Here is a 21,531-nt window from a genome sequence, read left to right as displayed (position 1 = left end):
GGCAGCGCCTGGTAGCACTGGGGCGGTCCTGGCCACGTTCCTTTCTGCGCGGCTGTGCGACTCGGGCACAGCTGAGCTTATTTATTTGTTTTTACCACCCCCCCCCCCCATGCTCTTTTATTAGAAGGGTGCCGGGTGCGCGGGTAGGGAGGGTGCCGCTGCTTCGCTTTCTTCTCCATTTGCAGGTATGGGGAGTGCGCCTGGTCAGCGTAGGTCACAGATTTGAACGTTTCTGTACCCACCAACACGTGTATTGTATTCAAGTGTAAGCTTTGGGGTTAAATCCTGATCATCAGTGTTTATAAGGCTAGCAGATAAAAGCATTGCTTCCAATGAGGCTTGGAAAAGGCTCTGCATATGTCTGAATATATGCATTAGACAGTGCTGCACTGCACTAATCTTGAGGAAGGATGGTCTGACCTGAATCAGATCAGCAGCATTTCCTCAGGGAAATCAAGCTGTTGAAAACACTGTAGGGTGGGTTGTGTTGTTTTCGTTTGGTTTGGTTTTAATTTATTTTTCCCCTTAGCAAGCCTCCCCCATTATTTTAAATCGCTGCAGTTCTGGTAATGCATTTCATCTGTTTTGAGTCTCTCTTTATTCTAGTGAATCAGAATTTACCAGCCTGTTTCTGTGATAAACAGATGCTTGTACATCTTTGCATTTCTTGATGATTAATGGTATTGGAACCCTTTCCTTTCCTTTTTTTTTTTTTTATTCTTGTAATCTTTTATTGTACAAGTATTATTGTTTACTGAAATGGACATTCTAGTTACCTATGTCAGCTTCAATAAGTGTTTTCATTTTTCTTTGTTTTTAGAATATGTATTTCTGAATTGAAGCTATGTAATGGTTCGTTACAATAAGAATTTGAACATCTTTAAGAGAAAGAGCTGTCCTGCAGAAGAGGAGGGCAGTCTACTCTGGAGGCGTTACTGATAGCCAGGGATAAGCAACACTGCAGTACGGGCTACCCAAATGATGTAATGCAGTAGTTAAAGGGAGCAGGGTCGTTGTCTGGCTGTAGGGGCCATGAAACTTGAGGGTTTGGGCAAAAGTGATGTTCTGTTTGTAGTAAAGCGATGATGTTTCTCCCTTCTACCAATACTGCTTTCATCTCCTTCATTTTTTTACTTGCTGTTGCACGTGAAAGACCTTAACCCCTCTGCAGCAAGCATTTCATAGTAAGATAACTTTGATCCGGTTGCTGTCTATCACAGCAGGACAGAAACTCTGTAACAGCTCTTTAATGAAAAAAATTTAAAATTAAAATTACGATTAATTTTTAATCTGGCTTTGTGTTTTCAGTTGTATTTATGGCAAAAAAAATTGTGATGCCAGTGCGCCTCTCTGTTATAGAACAGCACATATGGTAAACTCTGTTTTGGCATTTGTGTAAATTAAGTGGTAAATAAAACGTTTGGAAGTGGATAGCATTTATTAATACATAATCCTGAAGTTCCTGCCAGAAGGCCTGGTAAGGCATTAATATTAATGCTTGAATTGAGCTCTTTATCTTCTCTGATATACTATATTTTATTAACAAGCTAGTTAGCAGAAACTTAAGAATGGTTTACCCAGTTATATTAACAAGAACAGCTGCTATGATGTAACAAAGTGAATTAAAAGTGAGCTAGCAGTGTTAAGCTCTTAAAAATATTCACGCAGGCCAAGGGATGAACCAAACAATGATAAAGGAGTGCCACTTCCCTAAACTTGGCTCTCAGTATTAACTTCCTACAGGCTGAAAGCTTCGTGCCCAGGTGTATTACGTTGTTGTAGTCCTGGCAAAAAGTACTAATGCAGTAATACTTAAGACACCAGACCTTCAGTTTCTGGGAAGGGATGCAGTCTTGTACTTGAACAAACGGATGGAAAGTTTGAAATAAAACTTTCATGAGACTTGTCAGCAGAAGCTTTGAGGTCAGTAATGGAGGCCTGCCTCTTCACCTCCTCGACTGTGATGACTTCTTTTGAGGTATAACATTGTAGAGCTTTGGGTCCCACAGTCATCTAATCCCTTAAACTCGGTTGTAGATTCCCCTTGTCTTCGCCTCACCCCCCACCTTCTACCCCAGTACTGCCTGTTTCTCATTGTGCTTCTTGGCTCTCCTTTCCTTTGCCGTGTCTTAGTGATTCTTTTCCATCTCAAACCCAACTTGCTCCAGCTCTGCCACGAAGTGATAGCAATATATTAATGACTTCTTGAAACACCAGCAACTAAACCCATAAAACTAACATTTTACATCCACGTCTTGTATAATGGTCACTCCGTGTATCTGTTTTCATTCTACCTTTGTAACAGTGGGACATAATTATCCTAGCTGGAAAGTAAGGCTCCATTGTTTTTAGGCACAAATCAAGGTTTTTACGACTCCAATACCATCCTTTCTCAGATTATATGAACAGCTTCAACAGTATGTAGGAGAACATCTAGTCCTGTCGGAGGAACATGGGCATGAAGTTTACGTTTAGAATTAACGTAAATGGACATGCGTAGGAGGCCTGTGTGCTTCAAATATGAGGAAGAAATAAACTGTTAAGGTCATCTCAGCTCCTTGCCCCAGAAGAAAACTACAGTGTAGCCTGTGTATATAAATGTATTGGAAACTTGGAGACAATGGAAAAAATACAGGTTTCAGTTCAAAATGTGATATCTGTGCTAGTTAAATATTTATCAGAAGTAAATTTCACTTGTTCCATTAAGAAAGCATATAATTAGCAAATACAAAGAGCACGTAGATATACTTCTCAACACATTAGTACTTACTTACATTATGAAATACGTGTATATAGCACAGCTCTAGCACTATACTTAATTCTCAGTAAAAGTACTGGTTTTTTTTTTTTTAGCACAGCACAATTTAGAAATGGGGAAAATGATAAAAGTAGAAAATAAAAGTAGTGGTGCCGTTTTCTGTAAATGGAAAGGAAAGAGAAGAAAGAAGTATTTCAAGGTCTCAGAAGAAGTATGTAAATTTTGCTGTGAGTGAGACCTTGGATGCCAGGACACCCTAGAACGTTCTAGAAAAGAAATATCATTGGTTTTTATTAAACTGAAGAATAACCTAACAGAACAAATTCGGAAATAAAGTGCTTTCATTCGAGGTGGATCACTGACAAAACCAAAGGATACTCTAAAAATTTTCTTGTTTGTACTAAATTTTTTTTAGCAGAAAAAATAGGGGGTGGGTTGGTTGTTTTCTCCATTGCAGACTTTGAGGTAGGAAAGAAACTATAAATGTAGGGGAAGAGTGGGGAAATAATACATTTTGGGGGGAAGAGGCCAGGCTGCTGCTTAGTTTGGATATTTCTCATCTCTAAAAAGAATTTGGCTCTTTTAATTAGAAGTATTCCTTTTTTTAATAAGAACCGTTTTCTTGAGAAAATGTGTAATGAAAAAGTTGAACTGAAGATCCAAAGTTAGTATGAGAATGTGCCTGTTTTGTCTCCTACATCTAATTATATTTTGAGCTGGGCTGGGTTGGGTTTTTTTTAATTAAAATCTTACCCGTGCAAGAAGACAGGTTCCCTGTGTTCAGATGCACTCAGTAAGACCCAGACTGTGTTCAAAACCTTTGTTGGTGTAGCAATAGAAATGCATGTTTCATTATTTCTGTGCCATTTGCAGCTCATCCACAGGTGAACACAGGAACCTATTTAAGTGTTTCTTACGGTGTATTTTTCTTCACTTGAGCAACTAGTGTAAACGACTGATGTGGTATCTGATTTTTGTGTGTGTTAGTTCAATACTCCCCATCATTTTCCCCTCCCAATTCTGTCTTTTTCCATGTCCCTATGAAGCACTTCATGCATTAAAGGGATTTGCAAGAATAACTACCTTAACTGCACTCCTGTGACCTACAGGTGGCTCTCGTTACAGAATGAGACAGGCCGAGGTTAGTAAGATCTCATCTTTCTTTGCTAAGTTGTCATGTGTTTAACAGATAATTACCAGGGCTTCTGAGGGTCAAGATTTTTCTTCTGCCAATTGAAGGAGGGGAATTGTACTTAGCAAGAGAGAAGAATTATGGAAATAAGAAAAATTTCTTTCTGGGTTATCATTTGTGTGAGGGGCTCTAAAAATTCTGCACTTGGCTAACAAGTCTTTAAAGAGGTTTTTGCTAGAGCTGGACCACCAGTTTCTAGAGCTGGTATATTGGCTACAAAAGGCAAAGACCCAACCAACCTCTTCTCAAAACCAGGAAGAGTGGCGCACCTGAAAAGCCCTGGGAGATGGGGAGCAGGTGTGGGAGGAAGACGTGGCAAAGCGAGGGGCAGTGCTGGGAGGAGAGGAGAAGGATGTGTGCGGAAGCTCTGATGAGAGCTGCAGCTTGCCCTTGTGTGTACTAACCCTCCCGTAACATTCGGCGGGGATGAGCTGTTCTGTCTCCACAGGTGGGTTCTTCATTTTGGTGGCAGTTGACATTTTGTGATACGAAATCTAAGCCGTATTTTAAGTTATGCCTCCGCTCTTCATACTTAGGAAAACATGCCAAAAATGTGAACAACTCTGTAATACTAAGCTTAAAAGTATGAAGAGCTTCAGTTCTTCTTTAGATTGTGAATTTAGTAAGAAGCAGCAAAAGTTTAAAATTTCACGGAGCTATTTGTATACTTTAAAAGGAAGTAATAGCTGGTTTTCTTTTTTTTCCTCCCCTATCCAGGTGAATTTCACAGTAGACCAGATCCGAGCAATCATGGACAAGAAGTCCAATATTAGGAATATGTCTGTGATTGCTCATGTTGATCATGGCAAGTCAACCTTGACAGGCTCCTTGGTGTGTAAAGCGGGCATCATTGCTTCAGCCAGAGCAGGAGAAACGCGATTCACGGACACACGGCAAGATGAGCAAGAAAGATGTATCACAATCAAGTCTACGTAAGAATCTGTTTGTATCTTTCTTTTTTTTCCTTTCTTTCTTTTTAGTCTGAAGACCGAAAAATGGTCTGCTGAAAGCCTTGTATCTTGTCAGATCTTTTTTAAGTTGACATGTGAATCAAGCTGTGCATTGTAGAACAGAAGTTCTTCAGAGTGCAATCTGGGCAATATTGGAGTAGAGCTTTTAAGTGATCTGTAGTGACCATTCTTACCTGGTTCTCACTATGGAGAAAGATGGTTTCAGAAAGATTCTTAGTAACCTTCGTTTTTATTGGATTGCTTACAGACTAATACCCTGTTTCTCCGAGCCACTGTGGTGGGCTGTGTCTCCTTATTATTACCTCTGTCTTTGATGTCTGCAACTGCAAAGTTAACAAGTTGTAAAGTGATTTGAAGCATGACTCTACAAGTGTCTGACAGTGATATTATGCTGTGACTACTATCTTGAGGTGTTGATGTTGAATAAGAATAAAAATTAATTACACCCAAAGCAGAATTTTAGATCCTAAAAACTTTAGAAATTGAAATATTGAAGTCTTCTTGTGGTTTTTCCTTTAAGTACATCGAGAAATATTGGCACTGTAATAGAGCAGGTATAGTTGCCTGACCAATGCAAATTTTAAAATCAGCAAATTATGAAATGTTATTAAATTATTAAAATGAATTGTCTTCTCTTACAGGGCAATTTCTATGTATTATGAACTCTCAGACAATGACTTGGCCTTCATCACAGTGTAGGGATGGTTCAGGTTTTCTTATTAACTTAATTGACTCCCCTGGACATGTTGATTTTCCTCTCTGAAATTACAGCAGCTCTCCGTGTCAGTGATGGTGCCCTTGTTGTGGTTGACTGTGTTTCAGGTAAGCATGCTCTTCTAATATAAAGACCTCCAGTGTATTTTATTTTCTTCCTCTTGAGAAAAAAAAAAAAAAATCATGAGTGATGGAAGAAGCTTCTTTCTCTGAAAGTTTAACTTCTAATGGTATGAATTCTGATTTGCAGTCTTAGCCCATGGCCTTTCCTGTATCTTAGAGGATTATATCCACTTTGTATCCGGCTTGTGGGTTGAACGTAGAGTAACTGAGGAAATTAAGTCAATCTTTCGGTAAAATCCTAGGGAGTGGAGTTGCCTGTCATTCTTCTCCTACTTCAGTTAGAAAATGTAGCGATACATGCAACTGAGTAATGACGGTTTTGGGGAGCACCGAGACTACCAACAAATTCCCAGTTCGAATTTCCCAGTCACCACTGTACAAAGTAGATTAGAGATCTTGCCCATATATATAATGCATGTTTTAATTGTGCTTATATTTTTAAGGGGTTTGTGTACAGACAGAGGCTGTTCAGCAGCAGGCTATTGTAGAACATATCAAACCAGTACTGATGATGAAGAAAATGGATCGTGCTTTGCTGGAATTGCAGCTGGAGCCTGAGGAACTTTACCAGACGTTTCAGCGTATTGAGGAAAATGTCAATGTCATCATTCCACCTATGGAGAGGGTGAAATTGGACCAATGGGTAATATTATGGTAGCGAAAACTTTAAAACTCTGCTGTGGTTGAAACCCTATTTTGGAGAATACCAGCCTTGATATGAAACAATTGCATACGTTTATGGCAGTTCAGATCTCTGGCCAACCTAAAGGAGCCGTTCTTCAGTCCCCTTCCACCCCTACTGTTTCATATTTTTTCTTTTGGGGGTATTATTTCAGACGAACCAACTGGGGAGCGAAAGCAACTAGGAGAGAGGAGAGAATTCACAAAGCAGGTCATCCTCTAGTGATACTTTCTCACTAACAAAATGCGTAACCTCAAGCCAGTTGCTCAATGTCGTTCAAATGTCAAATGTCAGGCATTTGCCTGGGGCAAACTGCTGAAGGGAAACTATGGTTTGAAATTGAAGGCAAAGGACCAGAAGCCAGAAGATTAGCTTTCTGTGCCTGACTTTGCTGCTTATGTCACTTACACAACAAGAAACATGGCCTTTCTGCTATGCCTGACTGATAAGACGTTTAATTTGCTCTTTTCTGATCTGGAGATGTAGGTCTCTGTTATTCTGCCAGTAATTATATCATAATATGCTGGATATCTCTGGAAGGATGGTTTGAAACTAGAAAGACAAATAACATTTCCTATAATGCAGCTGAGAATTGTAAAATAAAAAACCAAAGTCAACGGCAAGTCTTCTCTGGTGGTCCAGCTGTTAGAGGAAGGAATTGCTAGTATCAGGCTGCTTCAGATACTATTTTTTTTCACCAAATAGCTACAAAACAGACCTTCTCACCAGAGTTTTCAGACCTGGTTCCCTTTGTTTAAATGTGATCATCCCGTACTAGTTTGTTTTATGGCTAAAATTGACTGCAGCTTAATCTAGTTACTGGAACAAAGGACTCTCAGCTAGGATTGTATCTTGATTCTTATATTCCATGAATCTCAGCCATTCTTAAGTCAAACCAGTTTTAACTGTGTGGCAGGTATGAGCCACCTATATTTTCATTTCCAGAGAAAGTTCACTAACAATTCAGTTAATATTCTTTACAAAGTCATAATCATCCAAATCCTACTTAGCGCTTTACAAGTATATTTCTGAAGCTTTTTATTTTAGCCTTTGTTATAAATATTTCCACTGTGTGGGACAAAGTAAGGTTCTTGCTTCAAAGTAATATTCAATAGACCCATTTTAGGGGAAATATTTCCTTGTTCTATGTTTCAGAAAATATTTGGCATCTTTACTGATCCTACCTGTCATTGAAAGCAATTCATACATTTCAAATTGGTGTTTTGTGAAATGCATTCACTTTTTTCCCCCTTTTAAAGATTGATCCAGTTGTCGGTACTGTTGGGTTTGGCTCTGGTCTGCATGGCTGGGCATTTACTCTGAAGCAGTTTGCTGAGACGTATGTAACCAGATTTGCTGCCAAAGGTGAAAAAGCACAACTCCCTCCAGTTGAGCGTTCAAAGAAAGTGGAAGATACGATGAAAAAACTCTGGGGTGATAAGTAAGTAACACAGTATGCATGGAATGAATGTAGATACGTGCTTAGATACCACAGTGACGCTCTAAGGATATCAGTGGTGCATATCAGCACATGTCGAGTTTGTGCTTCTGTAAAACTAAGCTTTCATAGGCAGCTTAGAAAGCTAGTTAGAGGCATGAGTTTGTAAATCTTCCAACAAAAATATTTATGTATCTGAGAAAAACAGCATATCTGCATTACAAGCAACTGCATGTGCCTTCCCTGGTGAGTTCTGATAACCTGCTCCATAAGAGCAGAGAGAGAAGATTCACTCTCAGAACTTCAGAACATAAACGCATTGAACTGCATCGGTAAAATTAATACACAGCACAAGATTATGGACCAAACCCAGTCTTTTGATACCAATGAGTATTTCTGTGACTTTAATGAACCTTAAATTGTATCTCATAAACGATGGAGATACATCTAATAATTTCCTATTAGATGTGTACACAACTTGCTGTTAACTGAATGCGTTATACGTGTGGGAAAGCTCGATATATTTGCTTGTTTTCTGATGCCTTTTAATAAATTAACCTACCTTGACTCACTTAGCTCATAGGGTACTCCAAGATTTGTCTTGTATGGTATTTAAATGATTTTAGCAAGGCTTCAAAAGACAGTTACAGATTAACAGGGTGGAGTAAGAGAATTCTTGGCAACAGGTTTGCTTACAGCGCCTGGTTCCCTGTAAAAGCCTAAAAATGCGCCTTGAAGTCACTGTTTTTAAGAGTAGTGAAAAACCTCAAAAACCCAAACAAACAAAAAGCCATCCTCTGCCTCCCCAAACATCTAATGGTTATTGCTACATTCAAATAAGGATTAGCCTCTCTTCTGCTATTTTAATCTCTGCTTAAATGTGAAACTTTACAAAGTTCTCTTTTAAAAATAACTAAGTGGAAATTTGCAGGAAAAGTGGATACTCCTCAAGTTCAAAGTGGATGAGTAAAAATAAACATCACCTTTAGATATTTTGATCCAGCAACTGGAAAATTCAGCAAATCAGCCACTAGCCCAGATGGAAAGAAGTTGCCAAGGACATTTTGCCAGCTAGTTCTGGATCCTATCTTTAAGGTAAAGCAGTATTTTGTCTTGATTTGATTGCAAGGGCATAAGGGGAGACTTTTTTTAGTTTAGCAGGTTAGCTCTTAGGAAAGCCATACCTCTTATAAAGTAGGTCCATACTTTCTGTGGACACTAGAAAAGTTCTGCAGCATAGGAACAGTGTGCAAAAGGTGGGACAGAAGTAGAAGGCAGCAAATCTGAATGGTCTGTTCACTGAAATAACATATTCTGCATATCGTTAGATTAAAACTTTGTCTCTCGTGTGTGTGAACTTCTTCTGGTAGGAATTTGGAATTTCCTGTGGAATTAGGGACATTTGATATAATTTGTGAATCTTGAGCTATATGATCCTTGTTAACAGTTTCTCAAACAAAAGCCCAGAACAGAGAAACCAGAGGGTTTTCAGACGTACAACATGTTTAAGATAAATGGTAAGCAAAACCTGTCTCTGTTATATTACTTACTCTGGTCGCTATAAACTTGTTTCAGATCTTTGATGCCATTATGAATTTTAAGAAGGAAGAGGCAGCCAAACTGATAGAGAAACTTGATATCAAGCTAGACGTTGAAGATCGAGATAAAGAGGGAAAACCCCTTCTTAAGGTAACTTGGCCTTTCTGCTTCATTAGAATTGTCAGCATGGTAGCATCTCTTACCCTTGAGCTGTGTAATGAGAACAGTCTTTTAGGTCTTTCTAAAATTCGCGGAAACTTTCCTTAATTGTCTTTTTATAATCTGCTCAGCGGTTAATTGGTGCATCAGGAATGTCATGATTTGAAATAAGGTGCTTGGTAATGTATTGCACTGAATTTGCTGGAGAGATAACAGGACTTAAGTGTGTTGCAGCATACAAAAGATACGTGTTTTGATTTAAGAAAAGGGAGAAAATATTTATTTCATACATGGAAAAAAACCCACCAATACTGCCTCCCTCCCTCTTCTCAAGGTGCGAATGCAATGCTAATACAAAGTGTCTGTTGCTGCACATGTATGTTGTGGCTGTGTAATCAGAAACATGGTTTCTGGTTGGCTCTCACAAATTCTAATATATTCAAGAACACTGCTGAATTCCGGTCAACCTTTTAAAGAGTAGTGTCTGAAAGCACGTGATCGCTTTCTATGCAGCACTGAATGTTAAGAGCGGAGACTTTAAGAAACTGTTCAGTTCCTGTGCTAACTCGTGTTCTCCTCAGGTATGTTAAAACCCACATGAAAAGGGGACCCAGGGGATACATGTGGAAACTTCTTGAAATAATCACTGGAGAAGGGAAATCCAACCACATCACTGTGGCAAATGGCCAGAGATTTAATAAAACATTTGGTTTTATTTTTATCGTCCATATATGGAAGATACAGCCATAAAATATGACTATTCATGGACCTTTTTCTTTCTACTACTGTAATCTGTTGTCAGCAGAGAAGACGGGCATTGTGTTTTATTTCAGGAGCTTAATATAATCCAAGAATCCTAACCTTTCTGTTGAAGTGTTAAGTCACTAGCCCAAGGTTAACATACAGTTATGTTCAAATCGCTTGTTCCAGATAAGTATTTTACTCCTAGCCTTTAACAAGATTTAAGTAGTCATAGGGAAATTTTAAATGGCTATCATGACTTTTTACATTGCATCCCAAGGTGTGGCCTTCTACGTGCTATCCAGAAGGTTTATCTGGGGGTTGATTATTATGTTTGTTGAAGCAAGTTTTAATTACAATGTGAATTTTGGGTCCCTAGGCCGTGATGTGCCGCTGGCTGCCTGCTGGAGATGCCTTGCTTCAGATGATCACCATTCACCTACCTTCCCCTGTAACAGCACAAAAATACCGCTGTGAACTTCTTTATGAGGCGCCACCTGATGATGAAGCTGCTATGGGTAAAAAAAAAAATTTCCCAGCTTACCAAGGGCTGTCAAAAATACAGCACCCCTAATGCACAGATGAGTAAAACTGCCTCAAATGGATTTGGATTAAGTTTCTGTGTTACAATTATAATTACTAATTTGGGACTCTGTTGAGCAGGGTATTACAGAAAGTAAGAAAGCAAAGGAAAAGCCTAGGGGTACCACACATAAAACTTGCTTTATGCCCTTACATGCTGGATGCTGATGCGTGTGAAACCACATTGTATTTATTTTAGATTCAGAGAATGTGCAGTTGAGATGAGCAGGAATATGGTACGTACCAGCCTTTGGATATCCTGTAGGAGATGGATGAGCAGCAAGTTCATTACCCTCATTCTCTCTGCAGCTTTGATTATGGTCTCCTAGTGAATCCTGTGATTTCTGCTCAGTCACAGTCAGAATCATAACAAGATAACTTACTTTCAAACACTTCTGATGTGTCCCCTGGTAGCTGACATGTTGTTACTGTTCTCTGATTCAGTCTCAGCCTTAAAGATGGAGGACGAAAATCTGGTAAAAAATGGAACCATCTCCCAGTTGTCTGAAGGTGTGGCTGAGATCATGGCTAGATAAAGAGCAAATAGCTGAATCTGAATATGGTGCAGGGCTGTTGGTCTGACATTGATAGGAAGGAGTTACATTTTGAAGAATTCTTGCACATGGGTCGGGGCAATCCCAAGCATAAATACAAGCTGGGCAGAGAATGGATTGAGAGCAGCCCTGAGAAGGACTTGGGGGTGTTGGTTGATGAGAAGCTCAACATGACCCGGCAATGTGTGCTGGCAGTCCAGAAAGCCAACCATATCCTGGGCTGCATCAAAAGAAACGTGGCCAGCAGGTCGAAGGAGGTGATTCTGCCCCTCTACTCCGCTCTGCTGAGACCCCACCTGGAGTACTGTGTCCAGCTCTGGAGCCCTCAGCACAAGAAGGACACGGACCTGTTGGAGCGGGTCCAGAACAGGGCCACAAAAATGATCAGAGGGCTGGAGCACCTCTGCTATGAGGACAGGCTGAGAGAGTTGGGGTTCTTCAGCCTGGAGAAGAGAAGGCTCCGGGGACACCTTATAGTAGCCTTCCAGTACCTGAAGGCGCCTACAAGAAAGCCGGAGAGGGACTTTTTACAAAGGCATGTAGTGGTAGGACAAGGGGTAATGGCTTTAAACTGAACGAGGGTAGATCTAGATTAGATATAAGGAAGAAATCCTTCACTATGAGGGTGGTGAGGCACTGGAACAGGTTGCCCAGAGAAGCTGTGGCTGCCCCATCCCTGGAGGTGTTCAAGGCCAGGTTGGACAGGGCTTTGAGCAACCTGGTCTAGTGGAAGGTGTCCCTGCCCATGGCAGGGGGGTTGGAACTAGATGATCTTTAGGGTCCCTTCCAACCCAAACCATTCTATGATTCTATGGATATAATCATCTGTAATATGATCATCAACTTGAGTATTTTCAAGAGGATCTGCATTTTTTGGTTTTCTGTAGATTTGTCACTTCCCTCAGAAATCCACAAATGTTGAAATAAATAAATCATATTTGAAGTAATTTTCAAGTCCAGTATTAGCAGAAGAGAAGCTTATCTGTGATGGCCCATGTGTTTAATCCTCTAATAAACTGTTAACTCTTTCTCGTAAAACTGGAACAGGGTTTCTGGTTAGAGGTCCTGCTTCTGACCATACGATCACTGAGGACGCAAACTTCTAGCGCTGTATTTTGCCTTCTGGATTCTAATGGATTACAGGGGATCTTTAAATCCCCCTATTCAAAACTTTTCCTGGGACTAGACCATATTAGCAGAGATCTAGTGATATCACAGAACCTGCTACCAGAAGAGGGAAGCTTTGGGCAAACAGGGAATAAGTACTAACAGAGGCCTCAGTATTGAACGAAACAACAGTGGTGATGGTTTGTTACCTTAGCAAAGAATCTTTGATAGCTACCATAGCTATAATTCATCTGTCCACACACATTTGTCCTTTACTAACTGAAAAAGAGAGGAGCTGTTAATAAGGTTCACTGAATTTTGGGAATCATATGGGTATAGTTCTAAGTTTTGAAGTCTCACAGAAAATGTGTCTGATGCAGATACACATTTTATTGCAGGTATCAAAAACTGTGATCCCAAAGGCCCTCTGATGTATATTTCTAAAATGGTCCCCACATCTGATAAGGGGCGTTTCTATGCCTTTGGGCGAGTCTTCTCTGGTATTGTTTCTACTGGACAGAAAGTTTGAATCATGGGACCAAACTACACACCTGGCAAGAAAGAAGATCTTTACCTAAAACCCATTCAAAGGTAGATGGAAATAGTATATTTCTTTTGAATAGCAATGCTTGCTTTTAGTTTTTGGAATCCTAACGAAATGAGGATTATATTTCTTTATAAGAGTCGTCTTTTCCTGTTTAATAAAATCAGTAATCCAGAGGGATTGTAGGCAAATAATAGGCAATTTTCCTTTGAGTGAAAAAGCTTAGCCTTTTGGAAATACTGGGGGTAAAACAAGTATTCAAGGATTGTTGCTCATCCTCTGTCTTTGTAGAACCATTCTGATGATGGGTTGTTATGTTGAGCCCATTGAGGATGTACCTTGTGGCAACACTGTTGGTCTAGTTGGTGTTGACCATTTTTTGGTGAAGACGGGTACCATTACCACCTTTGAACATGCCCACAACATGAGAGTGATGAAATTTAGTGTTAGTCCAGTTGTATGTGTTGCTGTTGAAGCGAAAAACCCTGCTGATCTACCAAAACTAGTTGAAGGTCTAAAGCATCTGGCCAAGTCCGATCCTATGGTTCAGGTAAGCGTTAGCTGTAAGTTTTAGCTTTAGAGCTACTGGTTTGCAGTGCAATACCCAAAGCATTCGACTTTATTCACAGAGAGCTCTTTATATGATCTAACGGCATGGCTGCAGGCTCAAAACAGTTTTCAGTTGTGATTGTATGAGCTAACACAAGATAAATAGGGATAAGTTCAGTCAGCACTGGAATAGGAAGATCCTGAGGAAAACACAAACTCTGCAGCAATTAGTGCTGGGGTTTTGAGCAGTACTTTTCCTTACACTTTTTTTGATGCTGAAATACCTCGGTAGGACAGGAACTATGTTTAATGTGAGAGTACCCAGTTTTGTCAGTGAGGAGATTAATTCTGGAGCACTCCTGGAAACAATACAGAGATGATAATTTGCTAAATTTTTGAAACTTGGGGTTAAGCAGTTTTGGGATCTGACATTTTTCTGATTTAGTCTGTGTGTGTTTCTGTTAACACTAATAAATTCTTAAAATGTTTACTCCCTACTATTTCCTCTTCTAGTGTATTATTGAAGAGTCTGGTGAACACATCATTGCTGGAGCAGGGGAGCTGGATCTAGAAATTTGCCTTAAAGATCTGGAAGAAGATCATGCTTGTATTCCAGTTACGGTATTCAAGAATTTTGTGGACTGCAGTGTATGGAATATGACTAAATATTAACCTTTGAAAATATCATTTTAATCTGCTGTTATTGGTTTCCTTAGAGCAACTTCCTTAAAGCAATTTGCAACTTTTTAGGAGACCAACCGATTAAGTAATAAAAGGAATTCTTTATTAGTTCATTGAAAAGCTTAGAATTAAAACAGATGTGAAGAAAATCCAGTGAACAGGAAAACTGACTTGCATGATGATGGTAACCATAGATGTGCTGCTGAAAACGTTGTTTCTCTTGATGAAGCTAGCAGAGCATGCCTGGGTGACTGAGTGAACCTGGCATTAACACACTGCCTTAGGAGGAGAAGCTGCAGTTTATTGAACGGCATTTGATTGGTATGTGGAAACGATAAGCTTTGTACTTGGGAAATTTTTGTCTTTCATCTACTTGACAGAAATCAGACCCGGTTGTATCTTACCGTGAGACGGTTGGTGAAGAGTCAAGCCAGGTGTGCTTATCCAAATCTCCCAACAAACACAGCAGGTTGTATACGAAGGCTCGGCCTTTTCCGGATGGCCTGGCAGAGGACGTAGGCAAAGGGGAAGTCAGTTCCTGTCAAGAACTGAAACAGTGTGCGCGTTACCTGGCCGAGAAATACAAGTGGGATGTGTCTGAGGCTCGTAAGATTTGGTGCTTTGGACCTGATGGTACTGGTCCAAATATCTTAGTTGACATCACGAAAGGTGTCCAGTATCTAAATGAAATCAAAGGCAGTGTTGTTGTGGGTTTCCAGTGGGCTACGAAAGAGGTAAGTGTAGTTCTGAATGTTGTATCTTGTGTTACTGAAATTCATTTCAGTAACACATGAGCTTTATTCATATGAAATCTTCAGAAACTGTCAATAACTGATAAGAACAGGGTAGCGGGCTAGTTGGAATTTGTCCCCACTGAAGAACGTATGTCACTCAACCTGTGTAACGAACGCATTGTTGTCTGTGGGTATTTTAATGTTTGTTCCAAGTGTGAGTTCTCAAATGCTAGAGGAGCACTTGAATCCTTCCTAGAAGGACTTTGCTGTGTGTATAGTGTACACTGCCTTGGTCCGAATAGAACTGTTCAGCATCAGCATGAGTGACTTAAATCAGGCCAGAATCCTGCTAAGTGAAGGTTCATATCTTAGAAACTCCTGAGTAGTATCACACCTTTGTTTTTCCCTTTTTAATACTTCAGGGTGTCTTGTGTGAGGAGAACATGAGAGGTGTTCTTTTTGATATCCATGATGTCGCTCTGCACGCTGACGCTATTTACTGCGGTGGTGGGCAAATCATTCCTACAAGGAGGGTTCTGTATGCCTCTACTCTTACGGCACAACCCAGGCTTATGGAGCCCATCTGTCTGGTAGAAATACAGGTATGCAACAGGGTATTATATTTGAGATCATGGGATCATTTAGGTTGGAAAAGACCCTTAAGATCATCGAGTCCAACTGTTAACCTGACACTGCCAACAACAGAGATCCAACAGACCTATAATCGTGTTTCCACATTCTCTTCCAAGAAACCATGATAGCTCTGTTCTCTGTCCTTTAGATCAGTGATGCAAAGGCTTTGTTTGAGGACAGGTTTTTCATTCCAAAGTTAGAAAAAGGTTAAAGGGAAACGGCAAAATGTAGGTGGGGAGGTGAATCGTGCTGTTCTTTATGAACTGCCAGTATTTTGGGGGAAGTTACAATTTGGGTTTTTTCTTTTTCCCCTCCTTTCTTTCTGTCACTGTAAACATTCGAGAGAACAAACAATGGGTATCCTAAATAACCAGAAAGAGCAGCGAGGATTTTTTTTTTTTAAATAAGCTTTTTTTTGAGCTGTTTAAATATTAAATTCTGTCCTTTGAATAACTGGATTTTCTTGGTAAATTAAATTCTTCCATGGAAGAGCCTGGAAAATATATTCCGTGCTAAAAGTATTTATTTATCTCAAGTACAGCTATTCACATACCAATTTGTCTTAACTGTCTCAAAAGCAATTGGAAGATTTAAAACCTGCTTTAAAAATTAATTCCAGACTACGGTACTGGGTGGTGGGCAGGAAATCTACCAGCTCAGTTGCTTAAAAAATAGCCATGAGGGCTGAAGATGAGTGCAAGTAAGGACAAAACAGCAAAATGGAGAATTTTTTCACCTTGATGACTGCAAGACCTATCGTGACAAAGCAGGGGAGTTTTGCAGCCTGTTTCTAAGCAGGTATGTTTCTAAGCAAATGTGGAGGTTTTTTAAGTACAGGTTTTATCAGAGTGCTTGTCAGCCATGTTGTAAGTTCTAAGATAAGGTACGGTGGGATCCTGTTTGTATAAAACTTGCATCCTGTAGTAAATGCATTTATTACAAAGCACTAGAGGACTCTGCTTTCTTGTGCCCAGAGATTGCTGACGGTAATTCACTGAGCATATGCGCTTTTACCTCACTTCGTGGACATAAACTACAACCTGGTACAGTCAGTATATACGGTAATTGGAAACTTGACAGTCACGTGAGGCAGAGAAGGCAGGCAAAGCTTCTGAAAGATGTCTTGGAAATGAGAGTGAAGCCACTTGTTACACGAGAGAAATTTCTCTGAGTGAGTGAGGAGCCATCATGAGAAAAATGTCAAGAGAACTGTGTAGGGGGATTGTCTAATGCTGCCTGGCTGTGTTTTAATAACTGGTGATCTCCTCCTTTTATGTAACTTGATAGAATTTTTTTCTTTTTTTTTTTTTTTTTTACAGTGCCCAGAACAAGTGGTTGGTGGTATCTATGGTGTACTGAACAGGAACAGGAAAAGGGGACACGTTTTTGGAGAATCCCAAGTGGCAGGAACTCCAGTGTTTGTGGTCAAGGCGTATGTATCTACCTGTAAATGAGTCATTTGGTAAGATGATGCTTCTTTTGTTACCCACATGCAATTAAAGACAGACCTCTGCAGGATCAGAGAGACTTAAGAATTCTCATTTTATTAGCTCCAAGCTTCTTCCTCTTGTCCCTTTGCATCTTCAGTTCAGAACAAATAGTTTACTCCTTTTTTCCAAGTGCTAAAAAGATGTGGCAGCTTCTGCACATTAAGACACTTCAGCGTACACCAGATTCGGTTCCCATCATTTTAAATCAAGGTCTTCCTCTGAAGCAAGCCTGGAAGAAACAGAATTGGTCTTCAGCGGCAGCAGGCTAGAAAATTTGGTACCAATTTGAATCTTTAAAAGAAGGACAGAATGCCAGCCTGAGTAGCTTAAATGGCATTACACCCTCTTGCCAATCTTAAGACTACCTTTAAAACAATAATCTGATCCTTCTTATGCTGCCCTTGAAACTTCAACTTTTCAGTGTGGTACAGAGCCCTTCCTCGGGTATCGTGGTTTGTTTGTGTCCCCCATCTCCTTCCTCCCCATTTAAAAATGCACTTCAAGAGTATCCTGTGACGTCCTGGCAGAAAGTTTACCAGTCTCATGGGGCGCGTTTGGAACTCCTCACACGGTACAACTGTAAGAAATGTCATGTTTTATTTTGGAGGGAGGCTTCTTTGCCAAAGTACATTAGTGTGGTAACTGCTAAAATAATCAGTGATGAAATAAGAGATGCTTAACTTTTAAAGTCTAAACTGGCAACTTAACTTCTTAAAAGAACAATCTACATGTGTTTGTGTGGCTGGGTTTCTCCCTTCTCCAAGTTTCCATAGAGCTTAAAACAGTTTCGTGAAGAGACCCATTTTCCAAACACGTCAAAAGAAGAAGTGGTGTAAGCTTAGACTTGGTAGGATGTGTATTACGCTGGGCTCTGTCTCAACTTACATGGCACGTTAAGGTCCATACTCTGCAAAACTGCCTCTCTGGTTCCTTGCCAAAGCTGCTGTTGAATCTTGCTAAAACAGTGATCTAAAGATGTGGGGAAATACCAGTATTCCTATAAACTAGTGGTTAGAAGCAGTTCTACAGTAGCAAAGTTTCAGTTCACAGGCGGCGGCTCTCCATGGGCCTGAATACTTGGGAGAAGGGGATGACACTGCTGTGAAGATGAGGAAACGGCAAAGGAAACACCTATATATCTTCAGTTAAATGTGAAGTTCCTGTACTGTTAGACTAAATGTCGAGTTAGCCCAGCACCTTGTTCATAACTGTGACTGAAAGCGAGCGCTTAGGGAAGAGAAAGAACAAGGTCAGCTGGTGTAAAACTTCTCCAGTTGCTTTTCTAAAAACCTCTTTCAGGGGCTTCCTGGGGCAGAAGGGGTTTCTAGATCAATTCAGTAACCCTCGACGGATTTCTTTATGATGAAGTTACTCAGTCTCCCCCTCTCCGTCGGTATCCACAGCACCGGCAAGGACTTCCGCTGATCTAGACGTGTGAAGACCTACCTCCTTTTGTGTCTCTTGAACCCGGCTCCCACTAGCTTCAACGGACGCTTCCTTTGTATCAAAATGAGCATGAGCTCATTCTCATCTTTATCCACTGTGTCCATGTCGCTTAATTTTTAGCCCTCTATATCCTTCCTACTACATTGCTGCTCTTTCCATGCTGAAGAGTCCTAACTTGCTACACATTTCTTTGCGTGGAAGCCAGTTCAGAGCTTTGGTCATCAGCGTTCCCCTTCTCTGAGCCTTTTCTGCAGTAACTGCTTTTATAATAAGGGAACCGCAACTGCACAACTTCATAATAAAGGTGCAGGCTTTCACTGGACATGACGTTTTGTTTTCTGTTCCTTTCCTAACAGGTAGTAGCACCTGATTTCTCATTTTGACTGCTGCTGAACACTGAACTAACACTTCTGTACTACTTACCATAATCCTAAGATCTCAAACTGAGTGGTAGTGATGGGTTTAGGTCCCGAGACATACAAAACGTCATTTTCCTCATATACTTTTCTATCTATCTAAACAGAATTTTGTTTGCCTTTTTATTGCCAGTTTACTTGGTCACACGAGATCTTTCTGCAGTTCTTTGGAGTTGCCCTCATTTTTACCCGCTTGAAAGAATTACCTGCAAAGTAGTGGTTTCCTAACAGTACCGTACCCCCGTTCTGGAATAGTGTTTTTAGTGTTTTGTCTATGCGGAAATTCACAATAAACCAGTTTTATTTTTTTCCTGTAGCTGGCTCATCCCTGTGTCAATTTTTTTTTTTTTCCTTCCCACTAGGTTTTACCGCCGACTTGAGAGCCAACACTGGTGGCCAGGCTTTTCCGCAGTGTGTCTTTGATCACTGGCAGATTTTGCCTGAAGCTCCATATGATGCAAATTCTCATCCTTGGCAAGTCGTGGCTGAAACACGTAAACGCAAAGGCTTGAAGGGAGGGTATTCCACCTCTGGATAACTTCCTAGATAAGTTATAAACACTTGTGTTTCATGTTGTGTGATGCACTGCCCAGTTATGTCCCAATACTGTTCCCTCATAAAACCAGGAAGGAAAGGGAAAGCTTTTAGTGTCGCATTGAAAAATCTCTCTCTCTCTCTTAACATGTTGTGATGATGGCGTGATCACCTACTAAAAAAAAAAAAGAAAGAAAAATGATGTGCTAGTTTGACTTACGGGATTGTTGTTGCCTGTATCTTGTCTGGGGTCACTGATGCCTGTGTCAACAATACACATTTAAAAAAAAATAATCAGTTGCCTAGGACTCTAATGGCGTTCTTTACAGTTTGCCTAATCCGCAATTGTCTTTTAACCTAGGAAGCAGCTCCCTTCGTTGTCGCTCTTGCAGAAATTCTTGTTGAACCGTCAGGCTTTGTCCTCTCAGCCAGAAGATGCATTTTTTTCATTTCCAAACTTGAATCCTCAGCGCTCTTGAAGACCGATAGTGAAAGGCTTGCAGTTACAGGTAAGCTTTCTAGCATCCAGCACCTAGATTTAAAGGCAGATACAGAAAATCCCCACTAATGTTGGAAATGCCCGAGTTCTTGCTGCGGGGCTGGTGCTGTATTGTTGGGCAGCAAAGTCCTGCCTACATGGCTCACGATTGTTTCAGGCAGCTTTACCTGACCTGGAAGTTTGACAATCAGAAGCCAGCTCTGGCTAATAGTCTTCAGGTGTATAGGTATAGCCTTTCTGTAACTAGTCTTTTAGCAGCTAGCTTGCTCCCAGAAAATGGAGACAAAGATGTAGCAAATGGATGGGTGGGGAAAAAAAGGGCTGGTTCTTGCAGCACGGCTTTCATTGCACGCTGATTATCTGCGCAGTAGAGGAACTTTGTATTAGTCTCTCATGAGCTTTACTTTCCTTCCGCAGTTGGTTTGAAGGTATCTTTGCTATAGTCCGCTCAGAGCAGTAACCAGCTACTTCCATAGCGGAAACAAAGAGGTAAGAAGTCATCTAACCTTTTCTTCAAGATTTTTTCTCTTGTTGGAAGTTCTTGGATAGACATTCTGATGCATTTTAGAACTTGTTGAAGGAAAAATAAACCAAAACCTCACCTAGCCACAAGGGACAGGTTTGCTTAGAGCACGGCTAGAGTGGTCCGGGCCTCAATTAAGTTGCAACCCCCAGTCCCCCCTCCACCCACCACAGCTTAAATGAATTCTTGTCTCACAGAAGGTGGCGTATCAAATGGGTGACATGACTGCACTGCAGTACTCCACCCCCTTGATGCGCATCATCCACGAAGTCAATTAAAGGATTTAGGCATTACACAAGCCTAGCAATTACCTACTGTGGGTACACCAGCATTGCAGGAGAACTACATTCTTCACCGGAACTCTTACCTCCCACCACAGCCTGTGACAATCTAGCTCTCTCCTTAAACGGGTAAGGCGCAAATGCCTGAAGTTTGCATTTGATACCACTGTTCTGGGTCTAGAAGGTTTAAAGCCAAATGCAGCTGCAAAACTCCTGCCCAAAACAGCTGGAGAACACAGCTTTTAAGCTGTGTACAATGCTTTTAAGCCTAAATATAACACAGGGCTAGCGTTTGTCTCTGCAAGAAGATGGTGGAAATGGGTAAAGGCCAGCAAGGCAGGGGGAATCTAACCTAAAACAAGCAGCTTGGGCACAACGCAGGGGACAGCATAGACTAGAGACTGGTCCCAATAAGTGGTGTGGACAAAGGCACCCTTTTCTGGGAGAAAGATGGAAAAGTTGGCTCTATGGCTGTAAGCTGTGCCATGCCACTTGCCCTTACAAGCAGGGAATGGGCTGGTTTTATTGCCATAAAAACCCACCTGAAGCTCTCCATGGAGGGTGCCATGGAGGCTCGTGGTCCTGCGTTTGCTCACGGCCGTGCTCCCAAAGCCTGGCTGTGGGGATGGCAGGACTGCAGG

The 21,531-nt window shown here is 40.7% G+C and overlaps 1 pseudogene; it reads left to right on the top strand.

The window, feature by feature from the left end:
* Positions 1-19,610, top strand: part of LOC103916031 — a 44,612-nt pseudogene extending 25,002 nt beyond the window's left edge.
* The last annotated feature ends 1,921 nt before the right edge of the window (positions 19,611-21,531 follow it).

The sequence above is a fragment of the Pygoscelis adeliae genome, unplaced genomic scaffold (assembly GCF_000699105.1).
Source record: "Pygoscelis adeliae isolate BGI_AS28 unplaced genomic scaffold, ASM69910v1 Scaffold182, whole genome shotgun sequence".
NCBI lineage: Eukaryota > Metazoa > Chordata > Aves > Sphenisciformes > Spheniscidae > Pygoscelis > Pygoscelis adeliae.
The sequence above is the reverse complement of the archived record's forward strand: the minus strand, read 5'-3'. Positions and strand labels throughout refer to the sequence as shown.